The sequence below is a fragment of the Saimiri boliviensis genome, chromosome 4 (genome assembly GCF_048565385.1).
Source record: "Saimiri boliviensis isolate mSaiBol1 chromosome 4, mSaiBol1.pri, whole genome shotgun sequence".
Classification (NCBI taxonomy): domain Eukaryota; kingdom Metazoa; phylum Chordata; class Mammalia; order Primates; family Cebidae; genus Saimiri; species Saimiri boliviensis.
In genome coordinates, this window is record NC_133452.1 from 94,808,878 (window position 1) to 94,829,162 (window position 20,285).

Genomic DNA, 20,285 nt, shown 5'->3' on the forward strand with positions numbered 1-20,285 from the left:
CACAGGTATGGTAACAGAAATTCAAAGTAACGTCAGTCACAACAGCAGGAATCCCAGTGCTTTCTGGAGTATTTGCAGCTTAAGATGCAAAGGCAACAGGAATTCTGAAACAAAGTCATGGAGAAACAGAAATCAAAAAGGAATTAGAGCAAAAAACAATTGGGAAGAAGGGAAGTGGAACACATTTATAAAGTACGACACATGTTTCCTTGTTTATTTGTCATCTATATCATAACCCCAATATTCTCTAATATGCTGTGTTTATTAATAAGCACTTACCTATGGTCTTTAAATTTCAAGAAAAGCTATACTTTCTATGAAAAGCATACTATTATAAGGTACACCTCTTTTTATACACTAAGACCAATATATAGCAATATGCAATATTTAATGTTTAAAAAATTAAGGCTAGATTCGATGAAAGAATAAGTGATTTGTTAAACACAAAATAAGTATTCCAAATGATTCAACTGAAAAATTAATCGTAGTATATATATTTAGTTATATAACGTTAAGTATATACAAACAATATTAATAAATCTTGATGCATAGAATTTTCATTATGCAGAAAGGTATAAAACTTTCTAGACCATGTTATGCACTTTAACATAGCTCCATTTAAAGGTACTATATCAAATAATATTTTAGGAAAATTTGGAAGTGGATGAGGGATAGTACAAAAGGAAATAGAATTTGTTTGAACTAAAACATAAAGTGATCCTGGAGAGATGGTAGTGTGAAAGCATAGCTTTTCAATCTCTCCAATTGTCACATAAAACTGACAAAGCAAGTAGATAACAAAAGCTAAAACACAAGATAATATTTAAAACAAAATTAGAAAGGAGAGTGAGGAAAAACACCACCTCAATCATGTAGTATGATATTTCTGTAGGGAAGACAGAAGTAATGGGGACAAAGACTGATGAACCCAAGAATAAGATAACCACCAATTTGAAAATAGCAACTATTTTCAAATAGAGATTACTCTCTCCTACAAAAGGTGAATGTGAAATGTCCCTCATAAGAAACCCAAAAAGGACTGAAGCAATCTAGCCCCTGTTAACTCAAGATAAAGGGAGAGAGAGGGTCAAGACCAAAATGGGGAGGAACACAGTAAGGAAATAAAAACAGAAAATGGAGTTCCTTGATGTTGAAAAGGTTTTCCTAGTATCCCCTTCATTTTATGAACACGAGAAGTCTAATTTCATATAAAAATTAGCAACAGAAATTGATCAATGTCAAATTCCATGTAAATTTATCTTATTAAAAAAAGAAGAGGAAGAAGAAAACCAAAATTCTTGTAGAAAATTAATATATACTATGAGATTTGCTAACAGAACAAATTGTATTTCAAAGAAAACTAAAAAAGCTTAAGATTTCAATAAAAAAACATAAAAGAATAATAAATCAGAATTAGTAAAGTTTAGAAAATAGAATACAAAACAAAGTTAAGATAACAAATAAGAGAAAGCCATTTTAGAAATGAAGACCAAATTATTCAGAACATATGAGTTAATAACTACAACAGCTAACGTTTTAAGGAAAATACAAGATGAAAATAAATAAATCCAAAGTCAAGTGAAAAATAATAGTATTTGGAACAAAATTACATACCTGATAATTTTGACCTAGAGAAACAACACCTAGAAAAATTACTAAATACTAAAGAAAAATAATTCTTTTTGCATTTAGATAAAAAGAGTACCTAATTTATTTATTGATAAATCTCGACAAAATTTTATTAAATTTGGTAACATCAAAAAAATTTTTTTAATTGTTAAGCAGTTAAGTCTGACTTATTAATTGAAACTATTTTAATATTGATTAAAACAATTTCAAGAAAATATATATTCCTAAACAAGCCAAATTTTTTTTTTTTTTTTTTTTTTTTTTTTTTTTTGAGACGGAGTTTCGCTCTTGTTACCCAGGCTGGAGTGCAATGGCGCGATCTCGGCTCACTGCAACCTCCGCCTCCTGGGTTCAGGCAATTCTCCTGCCTCAGCCTCCTGAGTAGCTGGGATTACAGGCACGCGCCACCACGCCCAGCTAGTTTTTTGTATTTTTAGTAGAGACGGGGTTTCACCATGTTGACCAGGATGGTCTCGATCTCTCGACCTCGTGATCCACCCGCCTCGGCCTCCCAAAGTGCTGGGATTACAGGCTTGAGCCACCGTGCCCGGCCAACAAGCCAAATTTTAAGACACTTAATTAAGAAGACATGGTTGCCACACAGATCTTGTACTCCTCTTTAAAGAGTACATATTAATATAGAAACAAAATTTTCAACAATAAATTATATCTTAAATATTAACATATTTAGTTATTACATTTAATAATAATCAGATATAAAAATATCTTATGAAGCTTTAAGCAGGTACTAACATTCTTTTTGACATACATATTTTGAATTTCAACTTTTATTTTAGATACAGGGATTACATTTACCGTTTTGTTATATGGGAATAGTCTGTGATGCTGAGGTGTGGGGTATTGACCCCATCTCCCAGGTAGTAAGCATAGTGTACAACAGGTAGTTTTTCAACACAGACCTCCCTCCTTCCCTACTCACTCTACTGGTCCATAGTTTCTATTGTTACCATATTTATCTCCATGTGCGCTCAATGTTTAGCTCCCACTTAGCGAGAATTTGTGGTATTTGGTTTCCTGTTTCTGCCATAATTCACTTAAGGTAATGGCCTCCAGTTGTATCCATGCTACCTAAAAGGCATAATTTCATTCTTTTTATGGCTGTATAATATTCCATGGTGTATATGTATCACATTTACTTTATCCAACCTACCAACCTACCATTTATGGTCATCAGGATTGATTCTATGTCTTTGCTATTGTGAATAGCACAGTAATGAACCAAGAAGACTGCATGTGTCTTTTTGGTAGAATGATTTATTTTCTTTTGAGTTTATACCCAGCAATGGGATTGCTGGGTTGAATGCTTGTACTGTGTTCTTTGAGAAATCTCCAAACTTCCTTCCACAGTGGCTGGATTAATTTACAGTCCCAAGGACAGTGTGCAAGCATTCCTTTTTCTCTGAAGCTTCATCAGTATTTGGTTTTTGTTTTGTTTCTTGGGAGGCTTTTTTTTCTTATTATTAATAGCCATTCTGACTGGTGTGAGTTGATATCTTATTGTGGTTTTGATTAGCATTTCTCTAATGATTAGTGATGCTAATGATTTTTTCATGTTTGTTGGCCACTTGGATGTCTTCTTTTGAGAAGTGTCTTTTCATATCTTTGCCTATTTTTAATGGGGTTATTTATTTATTTATTTTTGCTTGTTGATTTATTTAAGTTCTTTATAGATTCTGGTTATTATGGCATTTTTTGGATGCATAGTTTGCAAAGATTTTCTCCTCTGTAAGTTGTCTGTTTATCTTACTGTGCAGAAGCTGTTTTGTTTAATTAGGTCTCAACTGTCAATTTTTTGTTTTGTTGCAATTGCTTTTGAGGACTTAGTCATAAATTACTTCCTAAGGCTAATGTCAAGATTATTGCTTAGGTTGTTTCCTAGAATTTTTACAATTTGCGGTCTTACATTTAAATCTTTCATCTTTTCTGAGTTAATTTTTGTATATGGTGAAAGGTAGTTCAGCTTAAGTCATCTGCATAAGGCTAGATGGTTATCCTGGTACTGTTTCTTGACTAAGGAGTTATTTTCTCCTTGCTTGTTTTAGTCAACCTTATTAAAGACCAGATTGTTGTAGGAATACAGCTTATTTCTGAGTTTCCTATTCTGTTCCATTGGTCTGTATGTTTTTGTACCTGTACTATGCTGCTTTGGTTACTGTAGCTTTATAGTACAATTTGAAGCCAGGCAGTGTGATGCCTCCAGCTTTGTTCTTTTTGCTTAGGATTGTGTTTCCTATCTGAGCTCTGTTTCGTTTCCATAAATTTTGAAATACTTTTTCCTAATTCTATGAAGAATGACATTGATAATTTGATAGAAATAGTAGTGAAGCTGTAAATTGCTTGGGGTAGTATGACCATTTTAACAATATTAATTCTTACTGTTCATGAGCATGGAATGCTTTTCTACTCACTTGTGTTGTATCTGATTTCTTTCAGCAATGTTTTGTAGTTCTTCTTGTAGAGATATATCACCTCCTTGGTTAGCTGTATTCCTAGATATTTTATTTTCTTTGTAAAATAATACCTAATTTATAAGGAAAAGAAAATTATTGCAAGAATTTTTAACATTTTATCTCAGAAAAAATAGATAAATATTAAAATAATCAAGAAAATTTGTTTGGAAAAAGGATTTTATAATCAGTAAAATAAATTTTTAAATATAAAGGTGGCACAGACAAACTGCTATTAGAATGTAAGAACTCAGGGAACTCACATTATTCCTGATACTAGAGAAAATCCTTCGGGCAACCAAATGATTATAAAGATGTTAACATAGGAATAGCCATGAACATTAAATATATGAGATTGCTGTTACCTGTACACATAGAGCTACAGCTACATAAGAGCTAAGAGGTAAGAGTATAGCATGCAATGATACAGCTCTGACAGTCAGATGTAGTAAAACTGAAAAATACAGGGAAGAATGGGAATAATACTGCTGCCAATATAGAAGCTGAAAGCACAACCACTTTTTACTTTCAGTTACCATATTGGCAGTAGTATTAAATTTGTTATTCTGAAATTTTCATATGTGATATGATGTATAAAAATGAGTAATTATGGAATATTCTGATCTGATTATATCTCTCTACTTGAGAACTAAGATCCTTACTGTGGATGAAAGAGGATGCAGATGTAGTACTATGAGATAAAATCCATACTCCTGAATTTGGACTGGAAGTATTGACGTGAAATTAAAAAAAAAAACTTTTTAGAGAAAAGGTCTATTTCCAGCTTGAAAAACAAATGTACATTTAAGCCTGGAACATTTTATTCTATCAGAGAGTAGGAACACTATTGATAGCTCTTGGAGAACATAGGAGCCAACTTGAAAAAGGCTCCTACTAACCAAATTCAGAAAATTTTGAGTTCAGTAATGACAAAGTGTGGTGGATTACATTTATAGAGCTGCATATGTTGAATGAGCCTTGTATCCCCAGGATGAAGCCTACTTGATCTTGATGGATAAGCTGTTTGATGTGCTGTTGCAATCAGTTTGCCAGTATTTTATTGAAGATTTTTGCATCTATGTTCATCATGGATATTGGCCTGAAGTTTTCTTTTTTGTTGTTGAGTCTCTGCCAGGTTTTGGTATCAGCGTGATGTTGGTCTCGTAAAGTGATTTGGGAAGGATTCCCTCTTTTTGGATTGTTTGGAAGAGTTTCACAAGGAGTGGTACCAGCTCCTTTTTGAATGTCTGGTAGAATTCAGCTGTGAACCCATCTGGACCTGGGCTTTTTTTGGTTGGTAGGATATTAATTGTTGCCTCAACTTCAGCTCTTGTTATTGGTCTATTCAGGGATTTGAATTCTTTCTGGTTTAGGCTTGGGAGGGTGCAAGTGTCTGGGAATTTAACTATTTCTTCCAGGTATACTGGTTTATGTGCATAGAGTTGTTAGTAGTAATCTCTGATGGTAGTTTGTATTTCTGTGGAATCAGTGGTGATACCCCTTTATCGCTTTTTATTGCATATATTGAATTCTTCTCTCCTTTCTTTTTTTTTATTAATCTGACTGGTGGTCTGTCTATTTTATTGATCTTTTCAAAAAACCAGCTCCTGGATTTATTGATTTTTTTGAAGGGTTTTTTGTTTCTCTATCTCCTTCAGTTCTGCTCTAATCTTAGTTATTTCTTGTCTTCTGCTAGCTTTTGAGTTTTTTTTTGATCTTGTCCCTCTAGCTCTTTCAATTTTAATGATAGGGTGTTGATTTTAGATCTTTTCTTGCTTCTCCTTTGGGCATTTGTTGCTATAAATTTCCCTCTAGACATGGCTTTAAATGTGTCCCAGAGATTCTGGCACATTGTGTCTTTGTTCTCGTTGGTTTTGAAGAACATCTTTATTTCTGCCTTCATTTCATTGTTCATCCAATCAACATTCAAGAGCCAGTTGTGCAGTTTCCATGAAGTTGTGTGGTTCTGAGTTAGTTTCTTAATCCCGAATTCTAATTTGATTGCACTGTTATCTGAGAGACTATTTGTTATGATTTCCGTTCTTCTGCATTTGTTGAGGAGTGATTTACTTCCAATGATGTGGTCAGTTCTAGAGTAGGCGTGATGTGGTGCTGAGAAGAATGTATATTCTGTGGATTTGGGGTGGAGAATTCTGTAAATGTCTATTAGGTCTGCTTGGTCCAGATGTGAGTTCAAGTCCTGAATATTCTTGTTAATATTCTGTCTGGTTGATCTGTCTAATATTGACAGTGGATTGTTAAAATCTCCCACTATTATTGCATGGGAGTCTGTCTCTTTGTAGGTCTTTAAGAACTTGTTTTATGTATCTGGGTGCTCCTGTATTGGGTGCGTATATATTTAGGATCATTAGCTCCTCTTGTTGCATTGATCCTTTTACCATTATATAATGCCCTTCTTTGTCTCTTTTGTTCTTTGTTGGTTTAAAGTATATTTTATCAGAGACTAGGGTTAACAATTTAGTAAAACAAAAGTTTGGTGAGGAAACCAAAGATCACAAGAATTCAAAGATATTATTTTATTAATGGGCATGACTATAACACCTGAGAAGGTGCATTTTGATTTTGATAATAAAATTCCTTTTAAAATTCAAACAAGTAAATACTATATAAGTTAGAATAATGATTGTCTATGGGAGAAAGTAGTGGCTTGTGACTGGGAAAAGGCGCATGGATTGGTTTTCTGGGGTAGATTACAAAGTTCTATTACTTAACCTGATGATGTTTACAGGGATTTTTACATTATACTAACTCATTAGGGCACAAAATTATTTAGTGTGTTTTTTTTCCCTGAATCTGTGTCAATTATTTATTTATTTGTTTATTTATTTATTTTGAGACAAAGTCTCCCTCAAAGAAGGAGAATTTTTTTTAACAGCAACCATTCATTTTTTATTAAATTTCTAGTCAAATATGACAATATTTTTTCTTTCATAAAAACAAACAACAAATGAAGTAACATCAATGTTTATGGATGGATGAATTAATAAAGAAAGTGAGATATATACATGCAATGGAATATTATTCAGCCTTAAAAAGGAGAAAATCCTGCCATTTACAACAACATGGTTGGACCTGGAAGATACAATGCTAAGTAAAAGAAGATAGACATTGAAAGACAGATTCTGATATTTGTCTTTACTTACTTATATGTGGAACCTAAAATGGTTAGCTTCATATAAATAGAGAGTAGAATGATTGTTACTAGGAGGTTGGGAAAGGGACAAATTGGGAGAAGCTAAACAAAGGGCATAATGTTTCAGTTATGCACAGTGAGTAAGTTCTAGAGATCTAAAGTATAGTATGGTGAATCCAGGTAATAATACGGTTCTATATACTTGAAAATTGATAAGAGGGTAAATCCTAAGTGCTCTCATCACATGCATACAAACAAAAAAAATAGTAAGTAAATATGAGAATAAATATAGAACTGTATTCATAAACTTATATAATATAAAAAAATCTTTAAAAGATACAAATAACCTAAACCAAAACAAGAAAAAAATAAAATAATAAAATAGCTATTAATACTACAGGAAGGATTATATAGAATATATACAATCATCTTCAATATTAGCAAATCAAATCTAGTAGTACATGCAAAGGATAATATACCATGATCAAGTGCTGTTAATCATAGACTTGTAAGATCAGATTAAAATTTGTAACTCAAAAAATGTAATTTGCCATCTTAACAGATTTAAAAAGTAAGATCATATGATTATCTCAATAGATACAGAATAGGAATTTTACAAATTTCAACATCAATTGTTGATGAAAACTCCTAGTAGACTACTGTTATCAGAAGACTTTCTGTTAAACAGTGCTTATGAAGGGCAGACACTGTTATGAAATGGTGAAAGTCAGTGTGACCTTCTACAATCCAAAATTAGAAACAAAAGCAAGGATACTCCTTGTTATCAGTTATATTAAATAGTTTAATATGTTAAATATTTTAATATGTTATTATATGATACAATATATTTTAATAAAATATATTAAATATTTCACTGGAGCTTCTATACAATGTGATAAAGATTAAAATAAGAAATACACATATTAGAAAGGAAGAGATTTAAAATGTCAAGATTTTTTGTGGTCATATATGAGATCACATATGTATAAAATTCCAAGGACTCTCAAAAAATTTATTAGATGTAACAAGTGAATTTAGCAATGGGCACAGTATACAAGATCACTATATAAATATCGATTATATATCTAATACAAGAAATAAACAATTATAAAATGAAATAAAAAGTATTTCCAACAGTGCCAAAAAGCTTAAAATATTCAGCAACAAATGTAGCAAAAGAGATGTGTAATCCCCCTAAAGAGTTGGGCAAAAAATCAAGTGTTTGTAAAGACATGGATATAAACATACTAATATAAAATGGCACTTTCATACCAATATAAAATGACACAATTCCCTCTGAAAACACTTTGAAAGTTTCTTACAAAATTAAACATGTACTCATCACACAATCCAACTACTTCACTCTTAGGTATTTACCCCAAAGAAATAAAGTCATAACTTGGCTCAAAGATTTCTACGCAAGTGTATATCCCAGAAAATTGCTGGAATAAATTACATATCTAATTGTATAGAAAAATATGACATACTTATGGATTAAAAACCTCAGTATTGTTAAGATGACAATTCTTCAAAATTGATCTAGGGTTTCAATACAATGCCAATCAAAATGCAAGCATATAACTTTTAAAGAGATTTCCAAGCATATTCTAAAATTATTTAGAAAATACAAAGAATCTACAACGATCAAAATCATTGTGAAAAAGGACAAAATTGAAGGATTCTTACTACTCCATTGCAGGCTTAATATAAGCATGAAATTTGCATCATGGTAGATATATACATCAGTAAAACAGAACAGACAATAGAGTCCAGAAATAAACCTACATGTGAAAGGTCGATTTGTTTCAACAAACTTGCCAATTTATTTAATGAGGAGAAAGATAATCTTTTAAAATAATGGAGCTAGAAAAGCAGGATAATCTTTCGGGAAAATAAATAAATAAATTTTGACCTTCACTTTGCACTATACAGAAATAACACAAAATCAGTTCCAGACCTACAGTCATAAGCTAAAAGTGTATACATTCTAGAAGAAAATATAAGGAGAAGTATTCATAAAATTGGGGAGGTGGGGAGAGATAGCATGGGGAGAAATGACAGATATAGCTGAGGGGAAGGAAGGCAGCAAATCACACTGCCATGTGTGTACCTATGCAACAATCTTGCATGTTCTTCACATGTACCCCAAATCCTAAAATTCAATAAAAAAATTGGGTATGTAAAGATATCTTACATAGGAAAGAAAACACACAAAGTATAAGATAAATAATAATATAATGTATTTCAGCAAAATTAAAAACTTCCTTTCAAAAGACACCTCATTCATAAAATGAGAAGTCAAGCTAAAGACTAGTAAAAATATTGTCAATATGTGTATCAGCCAAAGCACTGGTATCTAAATTACATAAAGAATTTCTATGATTCTATAATATAAAGACAAATAATCCAATTTTTTAAAAAAGTAATCAAGAGATTTGAATAGATATTTCACAAAGACAACATAGAAATGGCAACATGAAAAGACAACATGAAATTGTGTTCAACATTACTAATAATCAGGAATAAGCAAATGAAAACCAAAATGACATACTATTACACAACCCTCAGGATATTTAAAAATAAAGAGATACACAAAATCAAGTGTTTGTGAAGACAGGAAGCAATGGAAACTCTCATACTAATACGAAATGGCACAATTCTCTGAAAACAGTTTGGAAGTTTCTTACAAAATTAAACATATAATTTCCACACAATTCAACAATTCCACTTTTAGGTATTTATCCCAAATAAATAAAGGCATAACTTGGCACAAAGATTTGTCCACAAATGTTTATGATAGCTTTATTCATAATAAACTTTAACTAGAAACATGTTAAATGTCTCTCAATAAGTGAATGGGTAAATAAATTTTGGTATAACCCTAGGACAAAATATTACTCAGCAATAAAGAGTAATGAGCTACTGATACCCACAATGGCTTGGATCAATCCCAAAAATATTGTGAGAAAAAGATGGCAGATGAAAGAGAATACATACTGTACAATTCCATTTATATTGATTTCTAGTACCAAAAAAAATGAATCAATGGTGACTAAAAGTAGTCTGCTGGTTTCCAGAGGCTAGAGGTTAGGGAACTGATGGCAAAAAGATAAGAGAAAAATTTTTTTTTGGTGATGAAAATATCTTACTGATTGTACAATTAATAGAACATTGATCATATGGATGACTAGAAAGGTACACATATTGGTCAAAACTTATCAAAGTCTATATTTTACATGGCTACATTTCATTTTGTGTGTTTAATACATTCTGATTTTTAAAAATCAGTTGGCCAAACAAGTAATAAAAGAAGAATAATGCACCTGTGCAATTGTTAACTCCCTTGGTACCACTGTCACACCTTTCAGTAATATGGTCAGAATCGGCATAAATACATTAAATGAAACTATGCTGCTTCATCTGTTCTACCAGAAAGCCATTACTGAAACAAACTCTTATGGCGGCTTTTGGAATTGTTTTGAGTACTTAGATGTGTGGAAACATGTTGCTTTAATTTCTTGATTTGGCCCTTACTGCCACCCCAAGGAAGGAAGTTCTATCCAGCTCAATAGGGATCCTGAATAGAGAAAAAAAATGAGTGAATAATTGAATAAACAGCCAAGAATTATCAGACAATTGAGAACAATTGCCACATATCAGAGAAAATAAGGAATAAAATTTATTTAACTGCCTCAGCAAACAAAAAATATTTTTAATTTTACTTTTAAGTAAATTTTAATTCAGATTAAATCACACTCAAGAACATATTCCATTAACAAATTAGAATAGGACGAGGTGCAGAGGCTCACACCCATAATTCCAGCACTTTAGGAGATCAAGGGGAGGATAGCTTGAGTTCAGGAGTTCGAGACCAGCCTGAACAGCATTGAGACCCCCGTCATAACAAACACTACAAAGATTAGGCAGGTATGGTGCCATGCACCTGTAGTCCCAGCTACTCAGGAGGCTGAAGGGAGAGGATTACTTGAGCCCCAGAGGCAGAGGATGCAGCAAGCCAAGATTATGCCACTGCACTCAAGTCTGGGCAACAGAGTGAGACTCTTTCTCAAAAACAAAAACAAAACCAAAAACTAAACAAACATAGAATAGTGCCCTATGTAAAACGCACAATCAGAACACAAGGAAAAGCTCATGTCAATTTTAAAACAGAAAGTCAAATAAAAAAATTCAAGTTTGGAATATATTTAAGAAATTATCTCAAATTAATTTTATTTAATGATTTATTGATTTATTCATTTAGGATTTACTATCAACTAGTTTTTGCTTGTCTTGACCTTGGACTATAAATAATATAGTGAAGAACACAAACCATTACACACTGCATATGGAACTTTTAATTCTGGGACTCCATGGAAACAAATAGACAATTCGATGCGTAACATGAGGTCAAAAAGTGATAAGGGCTATGAAGAAAACTAAAGCAGGAAAAGGACATAGACCAAGAAGAAAACGTTAATTCAAAGAAACTCCTGTAGTTGAACTAATATAAAAGAAGAAAGCTACTAGCCATGTGAAGTCCAGAGAAGGTATTTGTTGAGTCACATTCACATTTCGAGAGGGAAAAAAAATTCTTGTTACTGAACCAACCGGAAGGTCAATGTGGCTAGAACAGAACAAGCTAAGCAGACAATGATGGGAGGGAAAGACAAAGAGAAAGGCAAGATATTGAAAAGATTTGTATTTTCTTACTAATGTGATGGGAAATTCTTGGAGCAGAGAGTCATGGCCAGTGTGTGTGTGTGTGTGTTTGTGTGTGTGTGTGTGTGTGTGTGTTTTGACTTTTTAAAAATTGCCATTCTGACTGGTGTGCAAATATGTATATATATACATTTCAATGCGTATTTTAGATTCAATAGATACATGTACAGGTTTGTTACCTGAGTATATTGTGTGATGCTGAGGTTTAGGGTATAAGTGATCTCCTTACCCAGGTACTGAGGATAGTAGCCAATAGTTAGTTTTCCCACCCTTCCCCTGCTTTCCCTCCCCAGCTTCTAGTAGTCCTCACCATTGTTGTCATGGTTATGTTCATAACAGCCCATGCTTAGCTCTCACTTAGAAGTAAGAACACGTAATATTTGGTTTTCTGTTCTTACATTAATTCACTTAGGACAATGGCCTCCAGCTCTACCCATGTTTCTGCAAAGGACATGATTTCATTCTTTATTATGGTCACGTAGCATTTTTTGGTGTATATGTACCACATTTTTAAATCTCATCTACCATTGATGGGTACCTAGATTGATTCCATGTATTTTCTATTGTGAATAGTGTTGCAGTGAACATGTGAGTTCATGTTTATTTTTGGTAGGACAATTTGTTTTCCTTTGAAGATATACCCAGTAATGGGACTGTTGGGTTGAATGGTGTTCCAAGTTCTTTGAGATCTTTCCAAACTAATTTTTATACTAGTTGGACTAATTTACATTCCCACTGACAGTGTATAAGCATTCCCTTTTCTCTTCGGCCTCAGAGCATCTGTTGTTTTTTGACTTTTAAAAAATAGCCATTCTGACTGGTGTGAGGTGGTATTTCATTAGGGTTTTGATTCATAGCTCTCTGATGATTAGTGATGCTGAGTATTTGCTCATGTTTGCTAGCTGCTTGTATGCTTTCTTTCAAAGGTATCTGCTCAGGACCTTTGCCCACTTTTTAGTGGGTTTATTTGTTTTTTTTTTTGTTGTTGTTGTTGTTGTTCAATTGTTTAAGTTCCTTATCGATTCTAGATATGATGCGTTTGACGGATGCATGGTTTGCAAATATTTTCTCTCATTCTGTAGGCTGTCTGTTTACTCTGTTGATAGTTTCTTCTTCTACTGTGCAGACGCTGTTTAGTTTAATTAGATCCCACTTGCCAATATTTATTTGGCTACAATTGTTTTCAGGACTTTGTCATAAATTCTTTCACAAGGTCAAGGTCCAGAATGGTGTTTTCTAGGTTTTCTTCTAGGATTCTTGTAGTTTGAGGTTTTAAATTTAAATCTTTAATCAGTTTAGAGTTAATTTTTATATTTGGTGAAATGTATGGTACCCATTTTATTCCTCTGCATATAGCTAGCCAGGTATCCTATCACCATTTATTGAATAATGAGTCTTTTTGCCATTGCTTATTTTTGCTGACTTTGTTGAAGATCATATGACTGTAGGTGTGTGGCTTCATTTCTGGGTTCCTAACCTGTTCCATAGTATAGAGACAATCTGTATGTCAGTTTTTGTACCAGTACCATGCTGTTTTGGTTACTGTATCTATAGCACAGTTTGAAGTCAGGTATTACAATGCCTCCAATTTTATTCTTTTTGCTTAAGATTCTTTTTGCTTAAGATTTCTGCTATTTAGGTTTCTTTTTGTTTCCATAGGAATTTTAGAACCATTTTTTCCAAATTCTACATAAAAGTCATTTGCAGTTGAATAGGAATTGCATTGAATCTGTAAATTGCTTTGGGCAGTACAGCTATTTTAACAATGTTTATTATTTCTATTCATGAGCATGAGTTTTTGTTATTTTTTTCTGTCATCTATGATTTATTTCAGCAATGGTTTGTAGTTCTTATATAGATATTCATCTCCTTGATTAGATGCATTCCTAGGCATTTTATACTTTTTGTGGCTCTTGTAACTGAGGTTTTTTTTTTTTTTTTAATTTTTCTCTAAAATCAATCATCATTGACATATAAAATGCTCTTGATGTGTGTACACTGATTTTGTATCTTGAAACTTTACCAAAGTCATTTATCAGTTTCAGGAGCCTTCTGACAGAATCTTTAGGGTTTTCTAGGCAGAGAATCGTATCATTAGTGAATAGAGATAGTTTCACTTTTTATTTTTCCATTTGGATGCCTTTTATTTTTTCCCTTGCCTGATTGCTCTGGCTAGGCCTTTCAGTACTATGTTGAGTGAGAGTGGTGAGAGTGGATTTCCTTGTCTTATTCTAGTTATCAAGGGGCGTGCTTACAGTTTTTGCCCATTGGCTGTGAGTTTGTCATAGATGGGTCTTATTATTTGGGATATTTACCTTTGATGCCTCATTTCTTGAGGGTTTTTAAAAATATTCGGGGTTCTCTAAAGGGACATAACTAGTAGGACATATGTATATATGAAAAGAAGTTTATTAAGGAGAATTCACTGACATGATCACATGGTGAAATCTCACAATAGGCCTTCTGCAAGCTGAGAGAAAAGAAGCCCGTAGTGGTTCAGTCAGGATCCCAAAATATCTAAAGCAAAAGCCTACAGCGCAGGCATTAGTATGTGGCTGAAGGTCTGAGAGCCCCTGGCAAACCATTGGTATAAAAGTTAAAGAGTCTAAGAGCCAAAGAACCTGGAGTCTGATGTTTGAGGGTGGGAAGCATTCAGCACAGGAGAAAGATGAAGGCTGGAAGACTCAGCAATTCAGTTCGTTCCACCTTCTTCTGCTTGCTTTTTCTACCCATGCTGGCAGCCAGTTGGATGGTGCCCATCCAGATGGAGGGTGGATATACCTCTTCCAGTCCACTGACTCAAATCTTAATCGTCTCTAGCAATACCCTCACAGACACACCCAGAAGTAATATTTTGTATCCTTCAATACAATCAAGCTGACACTTAATATTAACAGTCACAGTTTTTATCAAGAAAAGATGTTAGATTTCATCAAAAGCCTTTTCTGCATCTACTGAAGTGATCATATTGTTTTTATTTTTAATTTTGCTTACGTAGTGAGTCACTTTTATTGATTTGCATATGTTGAACCAACCTTGCCTCTCAGAAATGAAACCTACTTAATCAGGCTAAATTAAATTTTTGATGTGCTGTTGAATTCGGTTTGCTAATATTTTGTTGAGGATTTTCGTGTCTATGTTCATTAGGAACATTGGCCTGTAGTTTTCTTTCTTCATTGTGTCTGCCACATTTGGATATCACGGCGATGCTGACTTCATAGAATGGGTTATCAAGGAGCCCCTCCTTCTCAAATTTTTGGAAAAGTTTCAGTAGACTTGGTACCAGCTCCTTGGCTGTGTGAATCCACCTGGTCCAGAGCTTTTTTGGTTGGCAGGTTTTTTATTACTGATTAAATTTTAGAACTTGATATTAATCTATTCAGTGTTTTAATTTCTTAATTTCTCCCTGTTTTATTGTAGGAAATAGTGTGTTCCTAGGAATGTATCCTTTTACTCTAGATTTTCTAGTTTATGTAATAGAGGTGTTCGTAATAGTCTCTGAGGGTGTTTTGTATTTCAGTGGGATCAGTTATAAATTCACCTTTGTCATTTCTGATTTTGCTTATTTGGATCTTATCTCTTTTTTTCTTTGTTACTCTAACTAGTGGTCTATTAATCATAATTGTCTTTTCAAAGAACCAACTTTTGGTTTCATTGATTTTTTTTTTTTTCTATGGATTTTGGGTCTCAACTTTGTTCACTTCCATCCTGATTTTTTTTTCTTATCTTCTAACTGGGATTATTTTATTCTTGTTGTTCTTTTTCCTCTAAGTTTATTGTTACATAATTAATTTTATATTTTTCTGACTTTTTGAGGTAGGTATGTGGCACCCAAAAGATAGCAGAGGTTATAGTGCTTCCTCTTAACATTGTTTTTGCTGCATTGCAGCGGTTTTCATATGTTGTGTCTCTTTTTTCATTTATTTTAAATAATTTTTGATTGCTAGTTTATGTTTATGCCTCAGTATGTAGAACTGACAGTAGATTAACAATAGCAGAAATGTTAAGACCAATTAAAAGGTTATTGCAGTCATCTCGGTGACAATTATAGTGACTATGGCCAGGGTGTTAGCAATAGAATAAGTGTGACATAGATAAGTGATGCCAGTCTTTTAGATATAGAGATAACATAGATCAGATGTAGAATATGAGAGAACAAAGAATACTCTTTATACCTGTGAGTTAAACAGTAAAGTTAAATTGGTATTACTGTTGGTAACAGGGAAAATCATAACTCAAACTCTGCTAGCAGAAATTATTTTTGTTTTGGATATATAATGTGGAATGTAACTATTACACATTTAGGGGGACAATAGAAAGCTTATGTAAAGGAATGTAATAAAGGAAACAAATATAAAAATAAAAAGAGAAGCAAGACACATGGAGAACCAATCCTCAAAATCTAACATTTAACTCATTGAAGTTCCAGGATAAAATCAGCCACATTTTTATGACAGTCATTAATGCTGATCAAGAGACATTTCAGGCATTCTGCTTTCTAATAACTTATTAGAATTTCACTTCCTGGACTCCTTTAAGTTGGGTAGGGGTTGTAACCAGTTCAGGCAAAAGTATTGCTAATATAAGTGAAAGGAGTTACTGTGACACATTTAATTTCTAATGAAAACTATCCAGTGACTTATTTTCTTCCCCTAGGCATGGCAACTGACCAAATCTCTGCTGCTAACTGCTCCTGCAGTCTTGTTCTCAGTGACAATAAACAAAACCGTCTTCTATTGTGATTGATCCATGATGGACATGAAGTAACAATAAGAATAAATCTAGTTATTTTTAAGACACTGATATCTGAGACTTATTCTTGTGATTACAGAATAAACTCATCTATTCTGACTGAACAACTATTATTCAAAGAGGGAAGAAAAGGGACATTTTGGACTCACAGTGGCTCGACTATTTTATTTCCTATGCATCTGTTCTTATTTGTTACTCAAAAACATGCTTCAGGAAAATGAGAGAGCAAACCACAAAAGAGAATGATGAGATCTGGAAAACTGTGACTCTATCTCAGTAAAATAAAAAAGGGAAGTCTTAGCATGGGCAGGAGAACAGGGGGCAAAAGAAAAGAGGACTCTGAGCCCAGCATGGTGGCTCACATCTGTAATCCCAGCACTCTGGGAGGCCAACGTGGGCAGATCACAAGGTCAGGAGATGGAGATCATCCTAGCCAACATGGTGAAACCCCATCTCTACTAAAAATACAAAAATTAGCTGGGCATGGTGTCTCATGCCTGTAATCCAGCTACTCAGGAGGCTGAGGCAGGAGAATTGCTTGAATCTAGGAGGTGATTGTGCCACTGCACTTTAGCCTGGTGACAGAGCAGGACTCCATCTCAAAAAAAAAAAAAAAAAAAAAAAAAGTTAAAAAAAAAAAAAAGAAATGAGGACTCTTGGAAAAGGGAATACTATACAAAAGAGAGTATTATTGAATTATTAGAGGAACTTAGAAATATGACAAAGAAAAAAGGGGGAAGTGTATGAGAAACACAACTGATATTGATTGGCTCTGTGTCCCCACCCAAATCTTCTCTCAAATTGTAATTCCTGTATTTCTAGGGAGGGACGTGTAACCCCCAGGTGTCAAAGGAAGTAGGTGGCTGGATCTTGGGATGGTTTCCCCCATCCTGCTCTCACGATAGTGAGTGAGTTCTCACGTGATCTGATTGTTTTATAAGGCAGCTTTCTCTGCCCCTGCTCACTTCTCTCTCTTGCTTCTTCGTGAAGAAGATGCTTGCTTCCACTTTGCCTTCAGCCATAATTTTAAGTTTCCTGAGTTCTCCCTATCCTCAGGAAATTGTGAGTCAATTAAACCTCTTTTCTTTATAAATTACCCGGCTTTAGGGAAATTCTTTATAGGAGTCTGAAAACCAACTAATACAACTACCCACTCACCGGCTGTCTTCCAAAAAGCTGTGCAAATCAGGATTCAAAGAGACTCAAGAAGGAGTTCAAGATCATCATGTCCAACATGGTTAAACCATGACTCTACCAAAAATATAAAATATTAGCCTGGTGTGGTGGCCCGTACCTGTAATCCCAGCTACTCAGGAGCCTGAGGCAGAAGAATCACTTTAACCTGGGAGGCAGAGATTGCAGTGAGCTAAGATCACAGCACTTCACTTTAGCCTGGGCGACAGAGTGAGATTCCCATCTCAATAAATAAGTAAATAAGGACTCAAGGGTTCCAAAACTCGAAAGGAAGTTGAGCAATTTCAGAGAGCAGAATTCATGAAATCTATCAATAGAATGAGTCGGAAATTATAAGTTACTGGTAATAAGACAAAAATGTAAATTTTACAGCACTTATCCTGCATTAATTTAAAAATTCCACACACTGGTATAAATTATTTGTAATTATTTATTTATTTATTTTCTCATCACAATAGTCCTATGAAATACGTTTTATTATCAATCCAATTTTAAAGATGAAGAAACAAATATCTTGAATTACTTGTTGAAAGTAACATAATTAGTAAGTATTAAAGTTCACATCTAAACTCTAAGAGTGGTTACATTTCAAGTACTTTTTAACTTGGAGTCAGAAATATGAACAGAAACACAAGTAAAGGTATGGTTTTAATACCAAAAACACTAAACTGCAGCATTACTGTAAACATTGTGGGTTTTCTTTTCAAAGGTGACATTTATTCTAAGTAAAATGGAGGTGATAATACTAGAAAAATGAAAAAAAATGCACTCAGTACATATTATTTTCTCTGTAGCAGTTTACATAATCATAATATAAATTCAGATTATTGTTCAATTATAAAATTGTCCCATTGATAAAATACCAAAGTCTAAAGTTTAATTATGGAACTAAATTTAAATGCTAACAGTCTATGAATATGTAAACACTTGTTACATAATGAAGGTAGTGTTACAAATCAATTAGCAACAGGTACTCTTCAATAAATGTTACTGGGGAACTTGGTTGTCCATATGGAACAAAAATAAGTCCAAATAAAATTGGACTTTGATGAAGATAAAGTGGATTTTTAAATACTTAAATGTAAAAAAGCAAAACTTCATAATATTTAGAAGAAAATAAAGAAAAATATTATGAATCTATGTTATCAAATTATTTCTTAGCTAAGGTACCAGAAGCACACATGATGAAGAAAAGGGTACTAAATTCGCCCACAATAAAATCAGAAACATTTGCACACTAAACAATACCCCAATAAAGAGGAAAAAGCAAATAACAAGAAGAGATATTTGCAATGCAAATAATTATTAAAGAATTAGAATATAGAGTATATAAACAATTTTGACAAATCAATAAACCTATAGGATATTGGAGAAAGCAAGAAAGCAGCAATTCACAAGACAAAAGCATAAATGGCAAAGAATAAATGAAAAAAAGTGTTTTGTTTGCCGTGTGTGTGTGTGTGTGTGTGTGCGCACGCGTGTGTGTGATAAACAGAAAATAGTTAAAGTAGTGAGCTCACACTTCAGCTTTGCGGAATTTTTTCTAATAGAAGAAGTATTTTGTGAAAATTTATAGTATGTATAAAGCATCTGACCTATAGATAAAAATGTACAGAGCTTAATTCTTTTACAAATTGGGAATAATAATGGCATCTATATATAACAGGTTGCTTCCCTGGAAAAAAGATTTCCAGAAGGAGTTTAGTATGCAAGAGATTTATTGAAGAGTATCCTTGGAATCAACATTTATGAAAAAAGAGTGGGGAGAAAGCAGGAGTGAGCAGAAAAATAAAACATGTGACAGATTTAAGGTTAAATTTGGCCAAGCCCAGGGGGACCTCTGGAGCTAGAATGGTTTTACAGAACTCTCTAGAGTTGGGCTGAGATTACCAGAACTTTTTGTGCAGGCATTAAGCAGTTATAAGATGAGAGCTATCTTGGGAAAAGACATGGCCTTGGATGAGGCAACTGTCTGCAGCTGAGTCAATTACTGTAAGCACTGACAGATGAGGACTTCTGCCTACTACTACATTCCTTTTACTGTGGGCAACAAGTCCTTCCCAGAAAGGAGATCTGGGTGGCACATTACATCTGTCTCCTAAGACTGTGGTAGTTAGGAGAGAAAGAGAGAATGAATGAGAGAGAGAGAGAGAGAGAGAGAGAGAGAGAGAGAGAGACAGAGAGAGAGAGAGAGATGATAGAGACAGAGATTATAAAAAGTATTGGTTTATAGTCAGGTTTATGTAAGTGTTGGCTATCACTATTAAGCAAGCAGGCAACCTCATGTGAAATGTAATGTCTCTACAGAGGAAGAGATGAGACTGTAGAAAATTTGGGGGAGTGGAAAAAGAGGTTAGAATGAACATTTA